The sequence below is a fragment of the Capsicum annuum genome, chromosome 1, assembly GCF_002878395.1.
Source record: "Capsicum annuum cultivar UCD-10X-F1 chromosome 1, UCD10Xv1.1, whole genome shotgun sequence".
In the NCBI taxonomy this organism is placed as follows: domain Eukaryota; kingdom Viridiplantae; phylum Streptophyta; class Magnoliopsida; order Solanales; family Solanaceae; genus Capsicum; species Capsicum annuum.
Genome location: NC_061111.1, coordinates 42291954 through 42301597, shown reverse-complemented (window position 1 = coordinate 42301597; position 9644 = coordinate 42291954).

The window sequence follows — 9644 nt, the reverse complement described above, 5'->3', positions numbered from 1 at the left end:
TCATGCTCATCTATTCTATAGTCAAAGCAGGAGCCTATCCTTAGCAACGTGTCGTACCCCGATTGTTATCTTTGTCTTTGTGTGTGTCTGAGTGGGACCTTTCCTCATGAATTACCTTCTTCGAGGCATGATCAGGGGGGCATACAGTTTTTTCTTCTTTTATTTGTGTTGATCTGAGCACCGCCCTAGCGAACTATTGGGTTGAGGGACCCAGCCCAAACAACTTTGGAGTAGAGTCACTTCCAATAGCATCAGTAAAGCTCTTAAAATATGAGAAATATCAATCGGTGGAAATTTTTGTGGTTGGTTCTTGAACTGATTCCATTTCAGGTTCCCCAAGACAACAATGAATGGACTCTTTCTGGGGAGGTTGAGGGAAGGATAAAGCAGCTAGATTAGCGCCCTATTGATCGTGTCTTCGGAGGGTTGGAGAAGCGTTAAATACTCCTTTAGGAAAGAACTACTTGCCATCTTTACGCCTTACATGCGGCATAAATTGCATAAATTAAAGTAGAGGTCACAAGATGACCTAAAGTCCAGAAAAAACCCACTCTCCCCCAGGAGTGCTTTCGAGAACACATGCACAGGTTATTGCATCAACATCTTCTACAGATAGTTTACCAAGAATAGCAAAGGAGATTCCACCAAGAACCTCTATTGCTAAAAGAGCTAATTCAAGTGCAGTACTTACTGTAACAAGAACAACGTGAACTCATTCTCAAGCACTTGCAGCGACAATATGGTATTCTCTTCCACGCAGCCTTTTCCTGACGAAATTTCTAGTGGGGTTTACTCTGGTATAGGCGTGAACCATATTTACAGAGAAGCAAACTCTTCTGCAGATTCTATAGCCGGCTCCTCCCTTTCTGGTTTGCATGTCTTTCATTCTGAATTGCCTCCTTTGACTCATGCATGCTTGCGTTTAGATAGGTTAGATACTTCTTATATTAGGAGAATTATTGTAAAGGAGCAGTAAGGGAGTGAAACCCCGATCTAATCTTACACGTGCGAGGACAGTCCTCTGAATAGAGTCCATTGCATCCCATAATAATCGACGAGCAGCCCTCGTACATTTAGCATAAACCGCTGAAAACTCGAAAGTCTGTCCACTCTGAGTGGGCAGAGCCTTATTACCCTATTAATAGGAGGGATGCAAGGAATTGATGCTACGAATGCCATAGCAAGTGAATCAGAATAAGCCCTAGCCCAGCTACTGATTGGAAAGGTTTAAATAAGAGTGTGCCTAGCGTCTTTCGCTCTCTCTTATTAGAATAAGGAAGGGGCGCGACCCCACTCAGCTCGAAGAAGTAGCTCTTTCAACTAATCCATACTTTTCCTCTCCAACCAGTCAAGTGGCCCAAGGGCCACATCAATTTTATTCTGTTTTCGATCCTGCTTCAGATTCTCTTTCAGTTGTGGAAACAAGCCCCTATTCCTATCGGTTGAGTAGCCCAAGCTCCTTAAAGCGTATTGTCCCCTTTCCTGTGAAAGAAAGAGGTTGATGCACCCAGCTACCTAAAGTAGAGCTTTCTTTGTCCCACCTTTCCTTACTGACTTTCCTAGTTTAGATAGCGTATTGAGAATTATGTCAAAATACACCAAGACCTGGGCCCAGGTTCTCTTTCTTCAAGAAAGGGTAGCTTTAAACAACCCGGTTCCAAACACACCAAACAAGCAAGCGACTCCCCTTCCTTAGCGTACCCGTCCATTAAGGCATTCTTCCTTCTTGCGTATGTGTTATAGCCCATAGCTCTAAGCCCCAATTCCTTGGTGAAAAGAGTTGTCGCCTTTAAATCATCGAAAAAAAAAAAGAAGGAACCGCTCGAAAGGGACCACACAACAATGGCTCATAACTGGAAAACATAACAACAATGTCTCCTAGCTGCAAAAGAATGGCTCCCAACTAAAAATTTCTCTCGATCACTCTCTAACAGAAAGCCATTTTCCCTTTCACAAAAAGTCAACTTGGACTTCTTTCCTAAGCGGAGATTTGGACTACATGGACCTAAGCAACCCGCCGACAGGGGCAGCCTTTCACTATTGGAAACTATGATTTAGATTGGTAGGATTCTGTCTAATCTTTCCTAATTTTGAAATTGCACTCAATCAACATAGTTTCCACTCATTCCTTCTCGACCGCCTCTTTTCTAGTCACTTTTGATCAAATTTTTCTTGTGATTTTCTATTCTCTTATGAGAAATGGTTTGCTTCGTTTGAGCCGTCGTCGCTTAATGCATGTAGGGGGGCTGGGGCTTTTCCCCCACGACCCCTTTTAAAGGAGAACCAGAAAAACAACAATGAACTCAAAGCTAATGAAGGAGATCCGCAACTTGAACAAGGTAGACGGGATCTTTCCTACCCCTTTCTATTTTGACTTCTTCGAAAGGTGAAAGAGTAAGAAGCTAGACCGACTTGCTCTTAAATTAAAAGTAGCAAGAGCAAGTAAGTAGGCTTTTCTCCACAAGAACAATCTTGACTTTCTTTATACTTTATAATATAAGGCCCTTTAAACGATCGTAAATGGCCTGAAATGTAACGACCTATGAGAGAGGGGTTTCTAGAAAAGAAAGCGTACCAATCCAGCAAACAAAGCAAAAACAATGGCTCCTACATAAATACAATAAAATAGAAATGTTGTCTGTCACTAGAACGGACCACACAAATAACATCTTTCTAGCCGCCTAAAGGAAGTATTCAAAGATAAGATAAGGCTATGCGCACACAAGCTAACTTCAGGTATGCAGTTAGTTCTCAACCGATTCCTTCAGATCTTAGGTGCGACCTTAGGGAGCTTGTTTTGGCAGCTACTCTCTTATAGTTATGTGTCCTGGTTTCTGAGTTCTAGTTCAAGGCAGGGCAGGACGGGACTCACGGGGGTTGGGGGGAGCCTTTCCCCAGGGAAACCTAATAAAACTCATTCTAATACTTAAGTTCAAGATCCTACTTCAAAGTAAGCCTATGGGTTGTTTCGAAGCTTAGTAGCTAAAGCGTACTTGCGTGTTATGTTAAAGGGGGTACGCGGATTTGGGCTACTAAGTGGAACCAGACCGTGAAACTTGCCATTTGCACTCTCCTAGGGTGCGATCGTAGGAAGCTCTATTACCGAATGCAATTCCCCGCCCGATAAGACTGATCATGCCCTGCTGCTTGGCTTGGAATCAAACTAGCCTATCATGCCCTTTCTTCATTCCTATATGGACCCATATTCCTATGTTCTTCCAATGTTTACTGTATTACTGGGATTCCTATTTACTGAACCATATCAAAGAAGCTACTTTCTTTCTGGCTTTTATACCCAGGTATAAAGGGATAGACAGTCTAAGAGAGTGCCAAGAAAGAACAAATACCTATCACTTTTGGAAGGTTTGGAACCATTTACCAAATTCACCAGTCTGAAGTGAAGAAGTGATCGATTCCTTAATCTTTAAATTGCAAAAATAATGAAATGGCTGTTTTATTGCCAACCCATCTCTTTCTTTCAATCAGATGCCATGTGTGAAGCATCTATCTCTCTCAGGACCTCACCTTCGTGACCTCCTGACGGAGGAAAGACTGATGTCATGGTTAGCAATCAAATCTGGAATCTCCGACAAAGCATCTGAGATCGGACAATTATGTAGATGAGAGAGTGGGACGGACCTTGCTCTTAAGGGTCGAAAAAAGACCTGGTTGCTTTCTTTCCTGGGAAAGACCAGATCTACGGTCACACTTCAATGAGTGAGCCTCAACCTAGACATCGAACTCCTAGCTCTTGAGCTTATTTACTGTTGAAAAAGGTACTGTTCGTAGCTTGGCCTTTTTCGATTTCCTATTTAGCGCTTTGAATTCTTCTGCTGTTCCTGCCTAGCGTTGAGGCCATAGGGCTACCTTGAAAATAAGTTTGAATTAGAATAAAGTAACGGTTCGGGAGAGCCTATGCGGAAGCCTTTTTTTTCTTCTTCACCTTGCTTTCCTGCGTCTCTTACGATGGCTTTCTTGCTAACGTAACGAGCAGAGGTAGGGCGCCTAGTAGGAAAAGCCGTAGGGCTCAGTGCAATAGTAAATCTAGTAAATATAATAAGAGAAGAATTAGCGTAAGAAAAGCCTAGCCTTTCCCTTACCGACGAGTAAGTACCCTTTTTTCTCCTTTTAGTTGAGTTGGTGTTCAATGTGCCCCGTGGGTACAAACAAGATTGAAAGGGTCAACAATCCCTTACTTTAGTAAGCAACCTCAGTTCCCTTACTTGTTAAAGTAAGCAAGTCAACTCTCTTACTTGTTCTTGTAAGCTATTTCTTTCCCGTACTTTAGTAAGTAAGCATGTAAATGACTATCTCTCTGCAGATAAAAGACTAGAGTAGGCCCCATAGAGATGTTGACATTCGGGTTCACTGATCTTGAAAAACTAACGGAGATAAGGTCGATAGCTTGCTTTCTCATGAAAGTACAGAAGAAGGTCGCTGAGGTAGAGTCCATAGGCAAACTTCTTAGGATGTTTTTGCCCCTGGTTCCTTTTGAAGACCCATAGTAGCCGCAAAGCACCATTCTGCGCACTCAGAATAAAAGAGTGAATTTCCACAATTAGTTTCAAAGTGTCTATGAACATTAAAAATCTCCTTTCTACGGCTTACAACTTTCATCGCCCTTATATTTAGCTCTCCAAAGAGCAATTCTTCTCAAAAGGTGCTGACCATTCTAAACATGGCTTCAAAGTTATTCTTTCTAAGCGCGGATTTAGTGGATTAACTGTTCCACCTTCCTTCTACTAGTTGAACTGTGCCACCTTCCTTCTACTAGTTGATTTAAGCGCATCAACCGTAAAGAAAGTGACGAACTATTCTCTAGCAGCAGCAGGGGCAAGCCTAAACATCTACACCTTCCATAGGAATTTAGGAAGAATTCCATTTCCTTAAGGAATCAGTCCCAAGAGCAGCTACGACTACGAGAGCAGTTACCCTTCTAACCTTAACACCAGTTACGTCCTTCTTCTGTCATCGGGGATGGGAACCTTGGTAGGAATGTTGGAGGGTTCTCGGCAGATAGGTTTGATGCTAGCCTTGTTGCCTTGGCATTGGCTGATTCAAGACATCCTCGCAAAGGCGCCATCTTTCTTAAGTGACTTTTATAGACCTCTTTTTCTAAAATACGATAATTTCGTTTTTGAGACCACTGCGATAAATGAGCTTTTGAGACTCCATTTTGTTAACAACAGGTACTCTTTCTGCCTTACTTTAACAAGTAAGCAAGTAAACTACCTTCACGGTAAAGGATCATCTGTCCTATGAAAACTCATAGCCTCGATAGTGGTCTAAGGCAAGAAAGTATGATCCGTCACATGTGCCAAGGAGATGTCGATTGACATTGAATTCTCTCCTCTTGTTTTAATATGAATTGACTCTGCTTCGGTCACTTTCTTCGTAGGTCCTTAAGCAACTCCTCTTGTCACTAGTCACTATGCCCGAAGGTTAGCAAGCCTGTCTCTTGATATAAATAGTCATTCCTTTCTTTCCTTTGTTAGAGAATCACCTAAGACCGCTAATGTTCCATCTAATTCAAGAACAAGCCCTTCTCAATGTCTTGCCTTTCGCATGTGTTTTCTTTGAAATTGGAATTCCAACCAAGTTCCCTTCCCAAAGCGGGAACAAGTTGGTGCGACTGATTAAAGAAGAAGGAAAACTCGCAATGGTACTATGGCTAGTTGGAAAGCCTTTCAAGCCAATCTCTTGATTCACATTCATGTGAAACCGTTGCAACCGATCCTGCATACCAATCATCTGCCGCTTAAAGTAATGGCCAAGGTTTCTATGGATTCAGTCCTATGGAAAAATAGTGTTGTGGGCAATTCAGTGTGTAGTGTCACCCCTGGTACACTAGCGAGTCCGTCCCTAAAAATTAGGTCCATGAAGCCAGAGTGCTGTCGCACTAAATGACTACCCTTCCTTAGATACTCTAAGCCACAATCTGTATTGTCCTTGAACCTAGACCATGGAAGGTTGGTTATAGTCCCATTCTATTAGTGGGATCTATAGCCCGCGGGTCTTTCCCAAGCCAGCAAAGAAGAAGGTAGTCTAGGACTACCCTAAGCCTAGAAGAGAAGTAGGCAGGACTTTCAATTACAATGTCTAGGTTGGGCAAGCCGCCTTTCGCCTTTCTAAAGCCAATCGATTATCGGATTTCACCAAGCCAACTACCACTACCTGGGGATTTCTAGATCCGCTCTAAGATAGCATTAAGATTCCAAACTCCATGAAAGAAGGAGATTGATTAGCTATAGTCAAATCTCGTGACGGTGATCAAAGAGCATTAGCTACGATACTACAATCTCTGCTCCTGATCCCCAGATCGAAACGTTACGATTCACTCCGGTGCTACTTTCTGGTGGAGGTTGGGAGTATCTCAACTACGAATAAGAAGTCGAAGAAGCCCTAGATCCGCCTCTTACTTACCTACCTTCCCAGACTAGCTAGTCAGGGCGAAGCATTCGTCAGCATTAGTAGTTTTGGCACAATAGACTCATGAGATGTGACCTCATGATGGGTCGATGGGAATGGCTCGTCATCGTGCATTCAATTAATTTCCCTTGGAAATATTGGAAACGATGGTCAAGGTTTGCCATAAATAAACAAATGAGTTCGATTCAAGCATTCGAACAAGAATACGGTTCAGATACCCCAAACAAGAAGCCACTTAGGATTTTTGCTTTTTCTATCCCGGAGGGTGGGTCTCGTGACAACGCCTTCCTCTGCAGTCTCTATTCGTAGGAATAGAATCGTCCAAGTAATTGCGTCTATCACTGAAGGCAGCCAAGAGTCACTCAGGGCTATTGTACTTGTACTACTCAGCTGTTATAGTCCATTAGAGTGTTTGAAATCCCTGAATCCTGACTCTGTACGAAGCAGTAGGCTTGAGTTATAGTCCGTATCCCATACTACTTGTCTGGAGTAGGAAAGAGTGTGATCTCAGTTTCCTAGCAAGTCAAAGGGAGACCACGAGGGTCTTCCTTATGGTTCGCTATAGTCTATTAATAATTAATAGGTCTAATAATCCTTCTTGTCCGGTAAGCAAAAGCAAGCAAGGGAGTCTCTGGCTTCGTCCCTTCGTCTCGCCACAACACAAGCTGTGGTATAATCTGTCTATACCTCACTCGGTTCAGTAAGATAAAGATATGGTTTGATGTGTGAGGCCTCGCTTCACTAACTAAAGTCGCTTCCTCGTGAACTCCGTTACAACAGATTAGTCATATATGTTACAACAAATTACTAATCTGCGCAACATATTAGTCATATATGTTGCAACAGATTACTAATATGTGCAACAGATTAGGCATATATGTTGCAACAAATACTCATCTATTGGATTCACGTTACATGTTTTATCCATTGTTAAAAAACAACAGTAGCAGATATATCCAGATGAAAAATTCAACTAAAAAATAACAACATTAAAAAAAATAACAAAAAACATAAAAAAATAACAAACACCAACAAATCAAGTTCCTCATTTTCGTCATAACTTAAAAGCCCTAATTTTTAACTTGTGAAAATCGAAAAGAAACGATGTAGAACTCGAAGTTATGGTCACCGGAGAATGTTGCCACGTCGACTAACGGTTGAAAGTAAAAAAGGAACAGGCAAGAACTCAAAACTATTTGTTGCCAGAGATTGAAGTTGCACAAGATTGAAGGGTGAAATTTGAAAAGTTGTTGGTTGGGAGAAGTTAGAGAGAGAAACTATCGAGAGAAAGAGAGAAGAGAGAGAGAGATTGATTTGCAGAGGGAGGAAAGTTCTGTGAGTGTGGCTTAATTTGTATTTTTAAAAAGATTAAAAAGTTTAAAAAATATTAATCAAATCCACAATTAACCTAATCAAGTTTTTTAATTATGTTTGACCCTTTAAATTAGTCAGTGTCACCAATCCTTCATTCAAGACTTAAAAGACATCTTTCCTTCAATTTTCTCATGTATCCTTTCTTTGAAGAAAAGCCCAAATCAATATTAATCTATAAATAAAATAAAACACACTGTAATCTAACTCGTGGATCCAACCCAAAAAAAGTACACAAATAAATATAACCCTCTCTTAGTTTTGTTGATCGAATTTTTTCAATAAATAAATATACTTCTCTTTTAACGTACAGAACTTGTAAGTTGCTTACAAATAAGCAAATAGTAAAATTGAAAAGGATAACACAGAAATATGAAACTAGAGGAAATATTTATTACAAACGTTGCTCCTGTTTCAGTTACGTTCAAGTTTTAAAATTTGAAATACAATTCTATGTGCATCTAGATTCTAGAATCAGTGGATAAACTTTCTAAGCAAACGACATGATGAAAAAAATCTATATATCCAAATTGTATATAAAGACATAGGAATGAAAATATGTCAAGGTTGACACATACGAAGACATCTTAACTCAATCATCCAGAGAGATATCCAATGAGCCTAATTTGTTGCATTTGGCCGCTAAGTGTCACTTTTCATGATCTTTACACTGATGTAGATACACGAACTGAGGGAGGAGTGTATTTATTTGTCATTGCAATGATGCAAATCCATTTTCCAGGAGTTATATGCACTATAAATATCTAGTGGCTTAATCTCGTTAGAAAAATTTGATCAACGAAATTGAGGGGATATATTTGTTTGTCTTTTTTGTGATTTGAGTCGGATTGGGCGGATTAGATTAAAGTATATTTTATTTTTAAAAAAATTAGGGCATTTAATGTTGACTTGGACTTTTCTGTTAAAGGAAGGGTGCATGTGAAAAGTTTTTTTACAACAACGGTAATTTAGTCCCAAAAATATGACATCAAGAAAATTTTTGCCCCAAAGTATGACCAAGTAGAGAGTAAATTTGACTCTAAATATAACAGTGAGAGTAAATTTATCCAAAATATGACAAATGATATATTTAGCCAATTTTACAAAGTAGAGGAATAAACTTGACACTTTTTCCTATTATTAAACCTCTATTTCTATCACCTTTCAAAATATCCCTTATTGGAGGCCTCTCAAAATAACATAGTGCCCCCTGTTAGAATATTACTTTTATAAGGTCCGTGCTAAGTTCGGACCTAAACTTAAATAATTTAATATTTTATATAATACTATGATTAAATATATAAAATAATTACAACTCAAAAAGATCATAATTTCAAGTGGCAAGAATTTAAGTTAGTTAATATAATAATTTAAACTTAATTTTACGTATATTTTAATTAAGAAAAAAGAAACTAAATTCATCAAAATGAAACTTGAGAATCTATTAGTTCTTCATATTTAGTTTATGCCTAAAATATTAATTCTCTATTAATTAGAAATGATATTTTAAAAATAATATGATCTTAATTGATATCATTACATATTCACTTTTAACTTTATCAATAATTTCAACTTTCAATATTAAAACATTCTATTAATAATTTCAAAAGCAAAATAAAATAATCCATAAATTTTTTATTCAATTCATAAAAAGAAATTGGAAATATTGAGAACGAAACTCAGTTCATTAGAACTAAATATAACATTATACAATTAGCTAAAAATTATCGATTAGTTAATTAACAAGGGAATCTAAGTAATTCAGTTGATTGTCAGCCTGAACTCTCACTTTTTCGGTGAAGGTTTGATTCCCTACTTTGTAATTTCCTTCCTATTTTTTTTTT